Consider the following 19683-nt stretch of genomic DNA (forward strand, 5'->3'; position numbering starts at 1 on the left):
TGAGAACAAGCCCCGTGCCCGATTCAAGTACTCACCGCCCTGACCCTCCACCGCTGTCTCCAACGGTCCTGGGTCTCTGTGAGAACAAGCCCCGTGCCCGATTCAAGTACTCACCGCCCTGACCCTCCACCGCTGTCTCCAACGGTCCTGGGTCTCTGTCATTGTATCACTTAAAAGTGAAATTACCAAATTAATTGCTGATTATGATTTTTTTTTAACAAAGTATTATTCTTTATTGGTAGATGAGGGATAAAGAGAAAGAGACACCTCTGTGCTTATCAAAGTATTTAGTGGTTAATAAAGTATTGTTGAGAAGCACTCACTCTTGGAATGTAGGGAAATAGAGCAGTCAATTTCCACACAGTATGGTTCCACAAACAACAATGTAATAATGACCAGATAATCTGCTTCAGTAATGTTGATTGACAGATAATTATTGGCATGGATACTGGGAACAAAAGCCTTCTCTTCTTTGAATATGCCAAGGGATCCACCTTTATATCTGCGTGGTTTAACATCTCAGCGGAAAAATTCAGTTATTCTTGGAAACTGATGCCTCAGCAAACAATACATGCAAGACTTGTGAAACTGATGCTTGAAGCTCACAATGCTGCTTATAGGCTATATTCCTATTGGGATGTTCTTGGGAAATCATCCATCTATAGTACCACTGAAAGCAAGCTTTTAAAGTGGGAATTGCACTCTGGCTGCAAAACTATAAAGAGGGAGAATATAACTGCAAAGGCTGTAGATCAGCCCTTACGTTTACCAGTGCCACTCCAGAAGCCCTATATATTTACAAACCAATTCCATATTCGGTGACACAAGTCTCAGGCTGATGAAGGGAACCAATGAAATGTGGATGTAATCCATTCCACGGAGACATAAGAGGCAATGCTGGAAACTGGAGCAAAAGCAAACTGCTGGGAGAACTCAGCGAGTCAAGGGGAAAGGAATTGTCAATGTTTTGGTTCGAGACTGTGCATCAGGTTTGTTTTTCCGATCAACTCTACCTTGAGCTTAGGGTTAGTTTCCTTCACTCTGTGCACGGGCAATGTATTCTTGATGGTATGGAGAGCCTCAGTCACCTCAGTATGTCTGTATTGTCCTCACTTTGTCCGCATGAAGCTTATGAGATGCAATACTTATATCATTCATTGTGGACTGGAGCAGCTTCATGAGGACAAAGTGAAGGGCTGTGGGGCAGATGATCGCTGCAGTGATGTCCATGGTATTCCAGCTGAGGTTGCAGCTGGTTGGATAATTCAATGACAGCTCCCATAATGTAGCTCAGGCCATCTTATTTATTGTTGCTCAGTGAAGTTAATACATGGAAGCACTAAAAACCGCAGATGATGGAATCTTGCTTGAAACACAAAATGCTGGAGTAACTCATGGGTCAGGCAGCATCTTTGGAGGTCATGGATGGGTGATGTTTCGGGTCGGGATCTTTCTTAAGGCATGGAAGGTTCATCATGAAGACCAGCTGTGGGAATGGACTCACAGGCATTGCCTTCATCCACCTTCTACTTAAAACTCCTTCTCTCACCGTTTCTGCAACCCCTCCTCCTCCCATTCCACAGGCAAACCTGAACCTATCCCGAATGAAATAAACATTTTCTGAAGAGGATGAAAAAGTGGAGCACAACAGTTGCCAGAACAAAATCCACTTATGGAACACAAAAACTGTAAAAAAAGGCACGAGGGACCTAAAAGTAACTTGAAGTCCAAAACAAACCTGCATAATCCATGTGAAACTATGAAACCACTTTAAATACCACACTCACATGATTTTATTCTTCGAGCTTTGTAAATTGCTGGATGAATTCATCACAGTTAGACATGGGCATATTAGTTCTGAGAAAAGCTGCTGCAGGAATTGTACACAATTATTTATATTAATGATTATTTCTGGTGCCATTGGCATATGGTCTGTATGTTTAGAGAACACCCAATCCCACATGGTAATCATTAAGCTTCTGTTGGTTATATAGAACCCTTGGGCACCTCATGATGCACATGCAATGGATTTTCCTGGCTCTCATCGAAAAGACAACCTTCAATATGAATGAATCTTCTGGCTTAGACTTCGTGCTCCACATCCTGCATTGGCTGTGAATCCACAGCCTTTCGTCCCAAACCCTTCCACCTTCTTTTAACCTTGTCGAATTATTGACTGTCTCTTCAAAACAATCAAACAATACTTGCACATGGAATGAAATTAAAGAAAGATGATTTTGTACAAAATTAGCTTTTTTTAATTTAGAGCTTCTGAACTTCATTTTTCCTTGACAATTTCTGAGCTTCCAAATGTGTCACAGCCAGCATGGAACTCAGCAGTAACTATTTATCTTTGGTTTAAACCAGCATCTGCAGTTCTTTGTTTCTACAGTTTAGAGTTGTGCAGGTTGGTTCAAGAACCTAATAGTTGTCGGAAAGTAACTGTTCCTGTTCTGATGATGTGGGACTTCAGGCTTCTGTTCCTCCTGCCTAACGTTAGCAGCGGGAAGAGGGCTTTACCAGTTGATGTGGATCCTTGATGATGGATGCCACGTTCTTGAGGCAGCGTTTCATGTAGATGCTCTCGATGGACGGCAATACAGTGCCTGTAATGAACCAGGCTGAGTCCGCCACTCTCTGCAGCTTATTTTCCTGTGCGTTGGAATTGCCGTACCAGGCATGAGCAACCAGTCAGGTTACTTTCTGCAGTACATCTATAGAAGTTTATTAGAGTATTCAGTAACATGGCGAATCTCTTTAAACTTATAAGAAAGTAGAGGCACAAGCACAACTTCTTTGTGATTGCCTCTATGTACTGGGATCAGAACAGGTCATCAGAGATGTTAACACCCAGGAATGTGAAGCTGCTTACTCCCTCGCAGATGCACCAATGAAAACTAGGATGTCATTTCCCATTATTCACTTTCTGAAGTCAAAGGATTAGTTCCTTAGTCATGTTTATGTTGAGCACCAGGTTGTTGTGGCGCCACCCAACCAGGTGTTTTCTCCTGCACGCCGACTCATCACAATCTGTGATTCAGCCTACAACAGTGGTGTTGTCGATGAATTAATAGATGGCATAGGAGCTGTGCTTAGCCACACAATCATGGGTGTAAAGAGAGTGGAGTAGGGGGCTAAACACACAGCCCTGAGGTGCACCTGTGATGATGGTCAGTGAGGAGGAGATGTTATCACCAATCTGCACTGATTGAGGTTCGCTAATGAGGAAGTCAAGGATTCAGTTGCAAGGTCTTCGAACTTGGTGATGAATTTGGAGGTGATGAATGCCAAGCTGTAGTTGATGGACACTATATGTTCCTGTTATCCAGATGGGCCAGAGCCAATTTATCAATATTAAGTAGCTCCACAATAAAGCTGATCAGTTGAGCAAGCTGAGAATAACTTACCCAATCCCCACCATGGAATTGTACCTGAGTGCCTTGAATACCTATATTATTCCTCGATTAAAGTAGCAAGACATGGATAGCATAACCTGGATAGTTCTTTTCTCTGGAATTAAAGCATGTCATGTCATCACACAAAGTGACAGTGCATTACACCCCCACTTCTTAGTTTCTATCGTTTATTGTAACTAGGCAGTTTATTTTTAAATGTGAAGGTACCAGCAGTGAATCCAACAGTGTTTTATCCAATGAGTTAAGTTCCAATGTAAATTCCTTCCTGAGCATTGACATCTGAAATACTATAGCTCTAGAGAACTGCTTTTGCGGTATTTTTTTGCAAGTGGCCTAAATTTTAGGAAAGAAAAGAAACAGCATAACTTTTAACAAGCATTCATAAAACAAAATACCTCTGGCTTGGTTCCCCAGTGATCCTTTCCTTTAGTGTATTGGTTAAATACTACTAAATTCCTCATGCCACCTTAAAGTGTTTTTTGGGAATATCGTTCTTGAGCTTTTGATGCCAAACTTTGAAGGAAGTGTCTCATAAGCTTGGAATCACGCAACACAGGGAGGATTCATCGTTAAGTAAATATGTACATCCATGGTTATTTATTGATTTAGTGAATATTGTCTACGTGTAAATAAGACAGCACTGATAAGGCAACACTGTGCCTGTGCAAGATATGCCTGTATATGTGTTATTAAGAAAGCTGAGTACATCTCATATATCATAGGTTAATTTCAGACAATGACCTTTGATTAGAACTCGTGATGTAAGATCATTAACCGTGTTTCTCTCTTCACCCATACTGCCTATTAGCTGAGTCTCACGTTGCGAGTTGACACAAGAGGTACCCCGAGTTAAAACTCGTGGTAATAATGTACGATTAACGTACGGAACTCGTGGACGCAACTTAGAGACTCGTGGCGCTAACGGCAGGTACTCGTGAAACTTGTCAACTCTTGCAAAAAATCAAACATGTTTAAAATTTTCCACGAGTCAATTTTACTCTTGTGGTTAAGATTTGAAACATTTTAACTTGTTGTAAGAACGTAGTGGCCCGTGCGTTTACCTTAGTGTATCGTGAGTCTACCGTGGGAACTCTTTAACTCAGCGGGCAGACAGCAGTTGATTGTCGCTCCCTTCAGTTTCCCAGCGACAATCTTCAGTTTCCCAGCGACTATTTTTTAATGACAGGAACATTTTACAATGAAATGCAGAAAATAGTCAAGAGCCGGCATGCCCGCTGACTCCCATCCCCCCCCCCCCCCCCCCCGGACCGGGGGGGGGGGGGGGGGATGGGAGTCAGCGGTCACGCCGGCTCTTGACTATATTTTCCGCATTTCATCGTAAAATGTTCCTATTATTAAAAATAGTAATGTCTATCCTGTCATGAGTAATGTGTGAGCCTGCAGCCCATCACCTCCACCCCCCTCCCCTCAGTCCGACACCGAGATCCTGCTGAAGGTGGGCAGCTGCCGGCTGGATGAAGTGACAGCGGGTACCGTAGGGGCAGAAGCTGATGGTGTGCAAGGTACGTCTTGTTCTTGAGGTGGCGGATGAGGGGGCGCAGCTCGGGCTGTGGGCGAACTGCCACTTGTCGCTGTAGCGGCCCATCGGGGAACGGGTTCCTTTGGAGTTGGAGCGGGGCTGGGCTGGAGTTGCTGTTGGCTGTGGGTCTCTAGGTTCTCCGTGCTTGCAGTGGGCCTGGTGGGCCTGGGGGTCGGTGTCCCATTGGTCCTGACGTCTCCAGCCACCCCCCTGGACAGGAGCTGAGACTGGGAACTGTACCACCCTTGCCCCCTCCCTCTGCAACTGCAAACAACCCCACTCTCCTCCTCACCTAACCCACCCCCCCCCCACCTTTCCCTCCCAACTCCAGTCCTGTCCCGACCCCCTGGGAAACTGAAGGGAGCGGCTGCCCCTGGGCGACTGGCACTGACCTGCTGGCATCGCCGACGTGAAGACAGTGCAAAGCCCCCGCGCCGGTGCAATGGGCGGGGAGCTGGAGAAGGGAGGGAAGGGGTCACACACATAGCCGGGAAGCAGAGGGGTGTAGGTGGGGATGGTGACAGATAGGGCCAACAATGAGTGGAGAAAGACAGAAACACTGACGTGCAAAGGAGACCTACAGCAGTGCATGATCTCTCTCGCGTTATGGCAGGTGATTGTCGCCTGCCCGCTGTTCCTGACGCTAAAGCCTTGGGATCGTTGCCCTTCGTGTTGGCGTGGAGGGGAAGGGGGGTATTGTGCTGTTTGGTCGCCCCCTGCTATCCCAGGGACAGGGAGACACAGCGGCTTTTGAGACTGGTGGGCAATCACTTCCAAAGTGTCTGCCAACACAGTTAGTACACCTCTCCTACACTTGTCTCCCGCTTTAAGATCATCCCGCAGAGAATGATCCCAGCCTAACCCAAGAGCCATGTCACCCCAGACAGATTAATGACGCCCCCCCCCCCCCCAACCTCTCTCCACCTCAACTCACGCCTGGGCACCAAAGCAGCTCAGGAGGCGAACCCTGAGCTCCATCTCCGAACAATCTGATGTGCACATCCGTCCACATTCAAAGATTTAATCTCCCGTCTCCCCGCAGTGTGTAGACATGGCAGTAAATTCAATTAAAACATATCAAACCTGTGTGTTTCAATCAAATCATAAGTATAACTGCTCTCGCACTGGATGGTGCGCATTTTCCCTTTGTAGGTCACATCAATAGATGCGGCCGCGCTGAATTCTATCTTTAAAACAAAGCCACAGGATGGAGAGGTCTTCTTTAACATTGTTGCTTATTAAAACATAACACTGTTGCTTATTAAAACAAAACTTCAATCAGGATTGGCTCAAGAGTAACTCGGGAGACGAACTTGGAACATCGCAGAAATGACAAGTAAACGGCAAACTTGTCATACCCGTGGGAACTCGGTTAAACTCTTGATCATACACTTGCAATCTCGTACACAACCACGAGTCTTTCACTCGGGGTACCTCTTGTGTCAACTCGCAACGTGAGACTCAGCTTTGACCTGAGTAATTTCTGCATTTCGTTTTGTGTTATTCCCGATTTTCAGACTCCACCATATTTTACTCTAGTTTGACATAAAAAATACTAACACTTTTTTAGATCATTATCAACACCAGTAATAGTATTCCCTACAGTAGGACTCAGGATGCTACAATAGTTGGTTTATTTGTGTTTTGTTTGTATAGCCAGTTGGAGAGAGAATATCAATTTCACAGGAAATGGCAAGAATTGATAGGAATAGTAATGGAAGGATATGGTTCCATATGGTAGGCTGTACAGGATCCAAGGAGAGATAGCTGAGTGGATAGAAAATTGGCTTCATGGAAGGAAGCAGAGGGTGGTGGTGGAAGGTTGCTTCTCGGACTGGAGGCCTGTGACTAGTGGTGTGCCTCAAGGTTCGCTGCTGGGCTCGTTACTGTTTGTCATCTATATCAATGATCTGGATGAGGACATGCACGGCAAGATTAGCAAGTTTGCAGATGATACAAAAGTGAGTGGTTTTGCAGATAGCGAAGATAGTTGTGAGAAATTGCAGCAGGATCTTGATCGATTGGCCAGGTGAGCTGAGGAATGGTTGATGGAATTTAATGCAGAGAAATGTGAGGTGTTGCATTTTGAAAAAATGGGCATGACCTACACAGTGAATGGCAGGGCTCTGGGTAGTGTTGTAGAGCAGTGGAATCTAGGAGTGCAGGTGCATAGTTCCTTGAATATGGAGTCGCAGCTAGGATGGTCAACAAGGCTTTTGGCCTTCATCAGCCAGTATTGAGTATAGAAGTTGGGAGGTCATGGTGCAGTTGTATTAGACATTGGTGAGGCCGCATTTAGAGTATTGCGTTCAGTTCAGAGCACCGTGTTATAGAAAAGATGTTGTCAAGCTGGAAAGGGTACAGATAAGATGTATTCTTTCCAGGAATTTAGAGGGATGAGACGGGATCTTATTGAAACATATAAGATTATTAAGGGATTGGACACGCCAGAGGCAGGAAACACGTTCTCAATGTTGGGGGAGTCCAGAACCAGGGGCCACAGTTTAAGAATAAGTGGTAGGCCATGTAGAACGGAGATGAGGAAAAACTTTTTCACCCAGAGAGTTGTGAATCTGTGGAATTCTCTGCCTTGGAAGCCAATTCTCTGCCTCAGAAGGCAGTGGAGGCCAATTCGCTGGATGCTTTCAAGAGAGAGTTAGATAGAGCTCTTAAAGATAGCGGAGTCAGGGGATATGGGGAGAAGGCAGGAATGGGGTACTGATTGTGGATGATCAGCCATGATCACAGTGAATGATGGTGCAGGCTCAAAAGACCGAATGGCCTACTGCTGCACCTATTGTCTATTGTCTATGAACATTTTGCCAGGAGGAGAGGATGTGAGCTATAGGGAGAGATTCAGTAGGCTGGACTCTATTCCTTGGAGCGCAGGAGGATGAGGGGTGATCCGATAGTGTATAAAATCATTAGAGGAATAGATCAGGTAGATGCAGAGAGTCTCTTTCCCAGAGTAGGTGAATCGAGGACCAGAGAACATAGGTTTAGGTGAAGGGGAAAAGATTTAATAGGAATCTGATGGGTAACTTTTGTCAAAGTGTGGTGGATGTATGGAACAAGCAGCCAGAGGAGGTAGTTGATGCAGGGACTATCGCAACATTTAAGAAACAGGTAGACAGGTATATGGATAGGACAGGTCTGGAGGGGTAGGGACCGAATGTGGGCAGGTAGGACTAGTGTAGCTGCGACATGTTGGCCGATGTGGGCAAGTTGGGCCAAAGGGCCAGTTTCCACACTGTATCACTGTATGACTCTATGACTATATGACCAGCAGTGGAGAAGAATGTGTGATAAATGCATTTAAGGCAGATGTAGGGAATTTGACCCTGAAATTGAACAGGCAAATAGTTGAATGAAGGTGTGTTCCACTGATAAGGGGCACGATTAAGAGTTGTTACCTATGTAACCCAAAATAAATTAAAGGAAATATTTACTGCTTAATTAAATGCAAGCAAGTAATCCAACTAATCTGTGCTATAAACTTCCAGCTGGGTGTGATTACATTTTGTTAACAGTGAACAATACTGAGAATAAATGGCCCCTTTAAATATACAAGTGAGTGATTTTAAATTGGATCTTCCTTTCTGCCAAAAGCTCCCCTCCCATCTGTTCCCAACTCAGGCACAGAATTCAATAAAACAAATATTGACTGTGGTTATCTACCAATGACTGCTAAGTTACAACCCAAAGTACAGAATGAATCTTTAGATTTCACCATTGACCTCAACTTGTAGCTCTTAAGCACATCTCTAACCCAAGGGGCTCACACATGCTGTGTAAAAGTAGCCAGAGCACGTAGATTGTGAATAACTCTGTTAAGTAATGCACCGTAAGGTGATTTTGCCATGCAAGAGGCATGTTTAGACAGTCAGAACCCATTTCCCACGATGGACATATATCAAACACCCGAGGGCATAGCTTTAAGGTGAGAGGGTCAAAGTTTAAAGGAGATGTGCATTGCAATTTTTACACAGAGGGTGGTGAGTGTCTAGAATACGCTGCCAGGGGTGGTGATGGTGGTGGAGGCAGATGCGATAGTGCCATTTAAGAGACTTTTGGATATGCACATGGATATGCAGGGAATGGAGGGATATGAATTATGCAGGTAGGTTTGGTCATGGCATCATGTTCGGCACAGACTATGTGGGCCGAAGGGTCTGTACCTGTGTTGTCCTATGCTTTAAGTGGATCTCCCTCGGCACTGATATGCAAGTCTATTATATTTTGAAGTTATCCAAATTAAATTTAGGTAGTTGATTGGAAGTTGCCAAGGCCCCACACAAAAGGATAGATCAGACAGTTTACTAGGACGCGGCTGGTTTGGAACATAGTAGATCTCTATTTCGAATCTATTTTAACGTCATCAAGAGGCCAACCGTCCTTTCAGCAAATTAACATTAAATTGTAACTGCTATTCAGATGCGTGTGTGCACGCCATGAACTGCATTTTCTTATGCCTGAGACCAGTGTTAACCCAGCATTCTATCCTCACTCTGGCATTAGCACAAAGTAGTTACTATAATGATACTATTTCAGTAAAGATACCTAAATAAGCCGTTGCCATTAAAAAATAAAATGTGTTTTCAATGCCTATAGCCCTACTGCTGAAATATATAATGAAGTAACAATATCATAGGACTATAATTAAAAACTGTGGTTCTCTGGTAAAGAGATTCATTATTTGTTCTTGTTTCCCAGGATTGGTCTCTGGTGTACAATACTGAGCACAGCTTTCGCCTTCAGGCATTATAACACAGAATCGGTCATTTCTGTAATCCATGAGGACAATATTTTAGATTGTTTGCCCTTAACAGTTTTTTTTTTAACGTTTTTTTATGAAAATGCCTCCATAACCTGAAGGAGTACTTGAATAATGTAATGCCTCAAAACCTAGCGTGGGTATCAAGTTCGGTACAACTGCTGAACAGATGCTGTAGTCACAGTGGATGTTGTATATCTGCAGAAGCCACAAATATGAATTACAGCTGAAATGGTAAAACAAATAGTCAGACTGTTACGTGATAGCATGATGTATCGGTGAATTAGAGCGCAGCAAATCCTTGCACAGTAGCGTGACATGCACCTTCGCCAGCAGTGCACGTCCTCACTGAATTCTTCAGCTCCACTATCAGGGAGGGTCACAATGTACGGCAGAATTATGACCCCTAATGAGATTTCAATGCTTGGCAAACAATAAAAATTTATGAACTGCATAGTTTCAAGGAGTAGTCGCATGGTTATTGTTACACCCTTTCAACAAACATTGTGAGTTGAGATCCAGCTGTTGCACAAAGCTGAAGGATTTGCGTTTTAAGAAACGGAGTGTATTACTCGTATGGTTTGCCAGATATCTTCCGCTTAATTTGTGTTGACCATTTCTCACTAACTTTGCCAGCTCTTCATCCACTCGCTACATTCAGTTTTGTCACTGACCAACAATTCTTTTAAAAATTGACTTTGATAAGTTGCAACGCTGTATTTGATAAGAATTTCATTTCTGCCCTGAGCTTCTTCTCATTTCTTCAGACTGCATTTTGATATTTTTTTGTGCAATATTTAAATAAACCAGCAATGTAAAAGCGAAGCACGCTGCTGAACTAGGCCAACCCCCCAGGATACCCCAAGATGTGCCTGGTGTAAATATATATTTGGGCTGTTGTGAAGAGCTCAACAAGGGGTGAAACAACAACAGGGACAAAACTACATAGGTTATAAAAGAAAAGGTTAGAGAAGGTAGTTGAGGCCAGTTCATTGGCTATATTTAAGAGGGAGTTAGATGTGGCCCTTGTGGCTAAAGGGATCAGGGGGTATGGAGAGAAGGCAGGGATGGGATACTGAGTTGGATGATCAGCCATGATCATATCGAATGGCGGTGCAGGCTCGAAGGGCCGAATGGCCTACTCCTGCACCTATTTTCTATGTTTCTATATGAAATGGGTCAATGGTACATCATTGGCACATGTACTGAGGTACAGTGAAATTCTTTATATACAAGCGTCGCTAGGTTTGGCACCATTTTCATCAATCAATCAATCAATCAATCAATCAATCAAGCACTTTATTCATCCCCGAGGGGCAATTTAAAGGGCGCATTACAATAGCTTTTTAAAAAAGAAAGGGACACAATCAACGAAGAGACAAACATTCAAAGCTACTCTCTGCACCAACCGGTCGACCGCACGAGCAGTGACCCGGCAAGGATTGGGTTGTCAGCAGCGATACAATAATAAAGAACACACAAAATGTAACACAAACATCCACCACAGCATTCATCACTGTGGTGGAAGGCACAAAAATTTGGCCAGTCCTCCTCCATGGACAGGACCAGAGTCCAGAGTCAGTCCAGGATCGGCTCTTCCTCACCGGAGACCGCGGCTTTAGATTGTTGTAGTTGTTCAAGTTGTTATAAGTGCACAGTTTTTAACTTGGCCATAAAGGTCCGTTGTCCTGGCAGCGTTGAGGGTCGACCTGACCAAGTGTAGCCGTTGGTGTCCTCTACTGCAGCTCCAATGGTGACATTGCTGGGTCAGCCCGGCCAAGCAACGTTGTCAGTGTCGTCCACTGGTGCTCCACAGCTCTGTGCCATTGCAGGTCGTGTCGCATCCACATGCTCGGCCTCTTATGCCGCAATATTGCATGCCACTGGTTTTTAATGCACTAAATGTTGGCACTACATTTTGTCCCAATATCAAATAAGTTTTCACCAAAGAACAAAGGCACTTCCTTGCTTTAGGAGCTCCCGGTCGCATAGTTACCCACATCTAAAGGCATTAGCAGTCAAAGTGAATTCACAGGCAGCTGCGGTGGCTCCAAAACCAACGCTACCCCCAGGATGCAGGGCAGCGGTATTAAAAGGAATTATTGGTACAGTCAAAATTATGTTGGGTTTGCAAAATCTGTGGTAATATTTTAAAGTTCTGGCTCTTTGACAACTTGTGCTGAAAATAATTGTGGATAATTAAGCTTGATGTAGTTTTTTATGTGTTTTAGTTTTTTTCCAAAATTTATTTGTAATTTTATGAGTATAAATCAGTGACTACTGAATCAGAATATTTGATTGTAGAGCTTTTTATTCCTTTCTTGCACTTTGACTCTTGACTCTCATTTAATTAGGAATATCAGACCATGCCAATCCTCATATTTTCAGTAACTTAATGTTGTTATGGATTTAAATACAGGCACTCCATGGTTTACCTGATAGGCAACTTACATAATTTTGCACTAACGTAAATAATTCTTTAAGGCCACTGCTTTAATCTGAGTTGCGTGTTTGGGTTGTCTCAGTAGCAGTCAATGCGGTCATATCAGCAAATCAGTCAACTGTTCTCGTTCATGCTGCCAAGTGGTCTTCACGTCGGAGCTCCCACATGGACTTCACGTCAGAGCCCCCACATGGTCACTGTGTCGGAGCCCCCACATGGTCACTGTGTCGGAGCACCCACATGACCATTGTGTCGGAGCACCCACATGGTCTCCACATCGGAGCCCCCACATGATCTCAGGGTCGGAACCCTGACATGGTCACCGTGTCGGAGCTCCCACATAGTTTCCACATCGGAGCTCCTACGTGGTTTCCCACTGGTTCGACACAGTACAAATAGTCAATTTAGACGAGCACGGTCGCACTTCCATTTCCAACTTACATAACATCTGACTTGCCATGATCCACAGGTCGTAACAGTACATAAGTCTGTAGAAGTTTTCTTGAACAAGCACAGTTCAGCCTATGCACAATGCAGGGGCCAAATGGAGTGCTTGCTACGACCACGATCATTTCACAGCAGAGATATTTCACACTCCATTTCTATTAAAGTAAATTCATATTATTTCCAAGGCTGTAATTTATTGAAGTGTCTATGTGGAGTAGTTGCGACATTTTCAACTTTCCTTCACATTTAGTTTAGTTTAGTGATACAATGTGGATCCAGGCCCTTCGGCCCACCGAGTCCGTGCTGACCAACGATTCTTGCACACTAACACTATCCTACACACACTAGGGACAATTTACAATTTTACCAAGCCAATTAGCCTACTAATCTGTACGACTTGGAAGTGTGGGAGGAAACCGAAGCATCAGGAGAAAACCCAGCCAGGTCATGGGGAGAACGTACAAACTACATATAGACAGCACCTTTAGTCAGGATTGAACCCGGGTCTCTGGCACTGCAAGGCAGCACTCTACTCTGTGCCACCGTGCTGCCCTATAACAAACCACATTATGTGATTATTTGCTGAGGTAAACAGACAAAAGCTGTTTCAATCTTCCTGTTGCAATACAAAATGTCTTAAAGCTGCAAAAGGGCAGGGTGTACAGTTAAGACAGTTCATACAATCCTTTTGAAATGCACTAACACCTCACAATTATATTGTTTTGCTTGAACTTATTCATCATCAGTTTATGCAGGTTAAAAGCTTTCTTTTTTGAGATGATGAAAATGGCAAATTCCTCAGGTTCCTTTTTAAAACTAAGATATCAGAGAATAACAGTGGAGAAAAAAACAGGACATTTTAAAATGACCTCACTATCTCCATTGCAGGTGATAGACTTCTGACCGACATCCACTATAAACCCACTGACTCCCATGGCTATCTGGACTACACTTCTTCCCACCCTGCTTCCTGTAAGGACTCCATCCCCTACTCCCAATTCCTCTGTCTACGCCGCATCTGCTCCACGGATGAGGCGTTCCACACCAGGACATCTGAAATGTCCTCATTCTTCAGGGGACGGGGGTTCCCCTCCTCCACCATAGATTAGGCTCGCACCAGGGTCTCTTCCATACCCCGCAACACTGCTCTCTCTCCCCATCCCCCCACTCGCAACAAGGGCAGAGTCCCCCTAGTCCTCACCTTTCACCCCACCAGCCGTCACATACAACAAGTAATCCAACATCCACTATAAACCCACTGATTCCCATGGCTATCTGGACTACACTTCTTCCCACCCTGCTTGTCACTAAACACCTCCAAGACCAAGGAGCTGATTATTGACTTCAGGAGGTCCCATAATGGAGAATACGCCCCAATCTCCATTTACGGGGAAAGTGTGGAGAGAGTGTCCAGCTTTAAGTTTCTGGGCACTCACATTTCAGAGGACCTCACATGGTCCACCAACACCACTGCGCTGGTCAAGAAGGCACAGCTGACATTAAAAAAGACTGGTCTGCCCCAACAGCTGCTGACAACATTCTACCGCTGCACCACAGAGAGCATATTAACGTATGGCATCTCTATGTGGTATCTCAGCTGCACGGAGGCGGAGCGGAGAGCTCTTCAGCGCGTCGTCCACAGAGCGCAGAGGATCATTGGGACAGAGCTACCAGCCTTGGAGGGCATCTACCACACACGGTGCCGCAGGAAGGCCGTCAGCATCCATAAAGACTCATCACACCCCTGTAACGGACTGTTCGAACTACTTCCCTCCGGCAGACGTTACAAGGCCTTCTACGCCCGAACCTCCAGACTCAGAAACAGCTTTATTCCAAGAGCTATAGCGGCTCTGAACCGGCCCTGCTGAGTGCCCCCCACCCCCCCCCCCCTGGACTGTCTCCCTCGGATGGTCGCGACACACAGCTTATTTATTTATTTTACTTTTCTTTTTCATCGGTTGGAGCTGCATACTAAATCTCGTTGCACTGATGTGCAATGACAATAAAAGATATTATTATTATTATCCTCCGTCAGTTTCGCCACCTCCAACGTGACCCCACCACTCGCCACATCTTCCCATCTCCCCCCATATCTGCCTTCCGCAAAGACCGCTCCCTCCATAACTCCCTTGTCAATTCTTCCCTTCCCTCTCGTACCACCCCCTCCCGGGCACTTTCCCTTGCAACCGCAAGAGATGCAACACTTGTCCCTTTACCTCCCCCCTCGACTCCGTTCAAGGACCCAAGCAGTCGTTCCAGGTGCGACAGAGGTTTACCTGCATCTCCTCCAACCTCATCTATTGCATCCGCTGCTCTAGATGTCAGCTGATCTATATCGGTGAGACTAAGCGGAGGTTGGGCGATCGTTTCGCCGAACACCTTCGCTCGGTCCGCAATAACCAAGCTGACCTCCTGGTGGCTCAGCACTTCAACTCCCCCTCCCACTCCGTCTCCGACCTCTCTGTCCTGGGTCTCCTCCATGGCCACAGCGAGCAACACTGGAAATTGGTGGAACAGCACCTCATATTCCGCTTGGGGAGTCTGCATCCTGGGGGCATGAACATCGAATTCTCCCAATTTTGTTAGTCCTTGCTGCCTCCTCCCCTTCCTCAGTCCCCCTGCTGTCTCCTCCCATCCCCCAGCCTTCGGGCTCCTCCTCCTTTTTCGTTTCTTGTCCCCGCCCCCCCCACCCCCGATCAGTCTGAAGAAGGGTTTCGGCCCGAAACGTTGCCTATTTCCTTTGCTCCATAGATGCTGCTGCACCCGCTGAGTTTCTCCAGCTTTTTTGTGTACCTTTGATTTTCCAGCATCTGCATTTCCTTCTTAAACACAAAGGACATTTTAAAAGATTGTTTTTGTAAGAATAGCTCTTGTTTTCTTAGACATGGGATTGAATCCTGTTGGATCCAGTGGGCTGTTCGACCTCACCACCAGCACTACCTTCCCGCCCAAGCTTGCTGGCTGTCAAAGGCTTTGTAACAGTTTTTTTTAAATGTCTCCGAGTCAAATAAATGTAAATGGCAAAACTAAAAAAAATATAGATCGTTAAAATATAAACTAACCATAAATTTTAAAAACATGAAATAAAGTAAAATGAGTAGTACCTGTAACTATATTTGCCTTTTGCCTCAGGCTGGCAAATCCATTCAAATGCATAGGATCACTATTTGCAAGTCTGTCTCTCAGGTTTAGATACAAAGTGAATCTAGACACTGTCCAAGGAGAGATCTCTCCATAACTGTGTTCACTGGTTTACCAGCAGAGTAGACATTTAATGATACCAAACTCTGACTCTCAGGTTATCCCGGAATTTCACGTTTCCCACATGTGGGCAGATGCCCATGCGCACCTGGTACAAATGGTTGCCATTCATGGTCACGAAGATAACCATCTGCTCTAAGTCAACAAGAACCAACTCATTCACTTCTCAAGCAGACAGTGAAAGTGAAGCTCATAGAAATTATCTTTTGCAAATTTGGTTGCATGTTTATTCTTATGTTTTAGTTTTCTGCGCATTAGTAATTTGGAATATAATTGAACTGACCTGTACAAATGTAATCCTACCACAACAAGGGAACACTAAGGACCACCTCTTGCACTACCATGGACTTGCTTTCTGATTGTGTTTTTGCACTGATGTCCCGTCTTTGCACAATCTTTTTCTATTCACTGTCTTGTATAATTTATATATAACATATGTATAATTTATGTTTTGTGTGTTGTCCGTGTCTATGTTCCTGTAATGCTGCTGCAAGCATATTTCATTCTTCATGTACCTTACCGTACTTGTGCATATGACAATAGACAGGACTTGACGATGAAAATCACCCCCTGCTATGCCTAACTGAGAAAATGAGTGTTTGACAGCAGGTATTTTAAATAACTGGGGAAATACCACCTAACACTGTCTGCAAAGATAAGCAAACAACTATCAGCATCCTCTCCCAGACTATGGATCTCCACCATTGAAACCTTCATTACATTCAGTTGGCTCCTTTTAGACACAGACTACAGCATTCAAATGCTCTGCTGACACTCTATTCCAATATGTCACAGAAAGAGGTTATCAGGTGGACAAAGGAAACATCCTTGAAGAAATACAACATCCCTATTACCTCCTGGGAATTGATAGACCCTTGCTCAAGAAGAAGAACAGTTAAAAACACGTCATTACACGCAATGGACTGAACAGTGTTTGCCACTTTTTGCAATCTTATTTGTTCCTTGGCGTTCATGTTGCCAAACCAGGCAGTGACGCGACCAGTCTATATGGTCTCTACCTGTAGAAGTTCAAGAGCTGATGTACTGAATCTCCTCAATCTACACTTTATGTAGCAGCCAAGGCAATTGGTGCTGGCAAGCTGGAACGAAGTAATAGCGCACATATCTTCTTCCTCTGCCTGGAGTAATATATAACATAAGTACAAAAATATCTGGAAAATAGGATGTGTTTTATTAAAAGATTGTGTTCATTTCCATCTGGTTTCCCTTTAGTCACTCTGCCCAGGTGATGCAATATTGCTTGGTTAAGGTTCTGAAAAGCTTTCTCTAAAATTCCTGAGCAAGTGAGGGAAAGGAATAATGTTGAAGATGAAAAAGAAAAGGATTCTTGAACAATTCTGTGAGTTCACTGTGTGGTCATTAAAGTATAATTTGCCCGGAGTCTTTCTTGTTAGCCTCAGGTGCATGGAGACAAGAGCAATATTCTGGTTGCAGTTGGCCCCGTCTTTTTCACCTGTGAATGTGAAACAAATACACTGCAGAAGGTATGTTCTGACTGTTGTTTTGATTTAAGTCCAGTCAGGGAAGAAACCTTGGTATCATCCGACCGATCACTGGGGAGATGCGGAGTTTGGAGATCAACCAATCTGCACTGTACTGATAAAAAAAAAAGCCACCCACCTGTAAGGTGCTCTGAGGTTGCAGCTGTAAAATGTGCTGGAGGCAACTACTAAAGTTCGCAGAAAATTGCAGAGAGCAGCCCATATTAAGATTTTCATGTGTAAAGACCTCTCCGCAAAAGGTTTCAGTTCTTCCACTGAAACCTGACCAGATTATTACCTACAAAAACTGAAATATTTATGAATGTTCACTTTCAAGAGAAATCGTTTTGAAGCTCTTTATCTTGTATTTTGTAATGCCTTCACTTTATTTTTGTTATATATATCGCTTATAATGTATTGGATCTGGGACTGAGAAAGGTGGCACTTGCATGATTAAAAGTGGCATTTTTTAGACCACATCATATCTCCTACAGCACAATTTTGACAAATGTGTAAATGTTCCTTTAAGTATAGTATTTCTAACTTTAAAAAGTCGGTAAATCAACAATCTCTAATTCGACTGATCTTGTCGCATTGAACCTGCTCTGGAACTTGATGCTCTCTCGTCTTCCATTCATTTAGGATGGGCTGTTGTCCTTATCAATGGAATTTTGCTTTCATAGCAGCAACACAACAAAGGTTTAACTACAGCTGAGTAAAGGTGAGGTAGTGGGTTTCTTTAGCCTGAGTACACCCAACTATCGTATTCTTACTCTCCCCCACCCTTGTCACAGACTCGAACAAGCACAATTAAGAGATTTGACACCATCAGTATTCCAACTCCACCTAGTTAAAACATTACGGCGAACTCTAGCAATTGCATATTTTGTCCCCATCAAGGCCCTCAACGGCAAACTGCAAGAATCACCACAGGAAGAAATGTACTGATGGATCTACTTTATCACAAATCTCTTATTACACAAGTTTTTTTGTTACCACATTTGGCTTTATGTAAAATGGGAAATTGGATCCCATCCTCCAGAGTCAGTACTTGTAAAATGACAACAGAAGCCTAGCCTGTGGTCTTTGTCTGCTTTTGGTACTTACACCACCTTAAAAATTTAATAATTCCCCACTGAGGGTTAATTGGACACGGCCACATATCTACATTTAGTTGTGTGGAAACAAATTAAAATGTTTACAAAATAAGCAAGAACCTCCAACAAGATTGACTTTTGTTATATTCATAAATACAAATTAATGCTTCTGTTTAAAACAACTGGTTTGTTAACTTGTTAAATATAAATTTTACAATGAGCATGAACTGCTTTAAGACTCCCGACATGCTGGTGTGAAATTTCTCTATTAAACTCTGTCTACTGTCAGCATAAGCCCTGCAAACATTTGAATCGTGGTTTGGTTTGTCAGATTGGCAGGATTAAACTGCACGCATGATTGTCAGTTTTGTTCCCTCCATCCTGGGTCTTTGTATATTTCTTTACAGTTTGAAAACTATCAAAGATTTCCATCTTTGCACCCTTTGTCGGTGGTGAATAGTGCCATTAGACTTTGAACAATTTCATGTCTGAGGGTCACCACCTCCCCCCACCCATCCCACCCCACCCCCATCCTCCCATGTGAATAAAAGCCACAGGTCAGGTCTTTTTGTGAATAGCCTCTTCTTTATCTCACAAAGCCAACAGTACAATGTCTATCAGGGGAACAAAACGACACCTTGCTGACGTTTTTGTTCGTATTCGGACACAAAATATCATATTACTATATGGGAACCATCCACATTATTTGCAAATTTAATGTACAAGTTATTCTTCCAATCCATTTATTTTGCTCTGCAGCACAGTGGCGCAGAGGTAGAGTTGCTGCCCTGCAGCCCCAGAGACCCAGGTTTGATCCTGACTATGGTGCTGTCTGTACGAAGTTTGTACTTTCTCCCTGGGTTTTCTCCGGTTGCTCCGGTTTTCACCCATACTCCAAAGATGTACAGGTTTGTAGGTTAATTGGCTTCTGTAAATTGTAAATTGTCCCTATTTTGTAGGATAGTGCTAGTGTATGGGGTGGGCGCTGGTTGGCGCGGATCCGGTGGATCACAGGGCTGTTTCCTCGCTGTATCTGTAAAGTCTAAACTTAAAATGAGTGGGAATAATGCACCAAGGATTTATGGCTCTCTAGAGTACCGATGGAGTCATGAAGTTTTACTCCAAGTCTAAAGCACCAGCAAATTAGATAAATTAATGAAACCCACAGTAAAATTGAATGTGAGAAATACATGCGCATAAGGT

The 19683-nt window shown here is 43.9% G+C and overlaps 1 protein-coding gene and 1 long non-coding RNA gene across 5 annotated transcripts in view; both read left to right on the top strand.

Moving 5' to 3' along the window:
• The window catches only part of vti1a (vesicle transport through interaction with t-SNAREs 1A), a 329248-nt gene that overhangs the window by 299945 nt on the left and 9620 nt on the right, over window positions 1-19683 (top strand). The gene's annotated exons all lie outside the window — the stretch shown is intronic.
• On the top strand, window positions 1467-15244 carry LOC116981119. The gene is made up of 3 exons (XR_004414167.1): window positions 1467-2695; window positions 2902-2904; window positions 15234-15244. It is a non-coding gene; the product is annotated as an uncharacterized LOC116981119 (long non-coding RNA).

This window comes from Amblyraja radiata, chromosome 15, assembly GCF_010909765.2.
Source record: "Amblyraja radiata isolate CabotCenter1 chromosome 15, sAmbRad1.1.pri, whole genome shotgun sequence".
In the NCBI taxonomy this organism is placed as follows: domain Eukaryota; kingdom Metazoa; phylum Chordata; class Chondrichthyes; order Rajiformes; family Rajidae; genus Amblyraja; species Amblyraja radiata.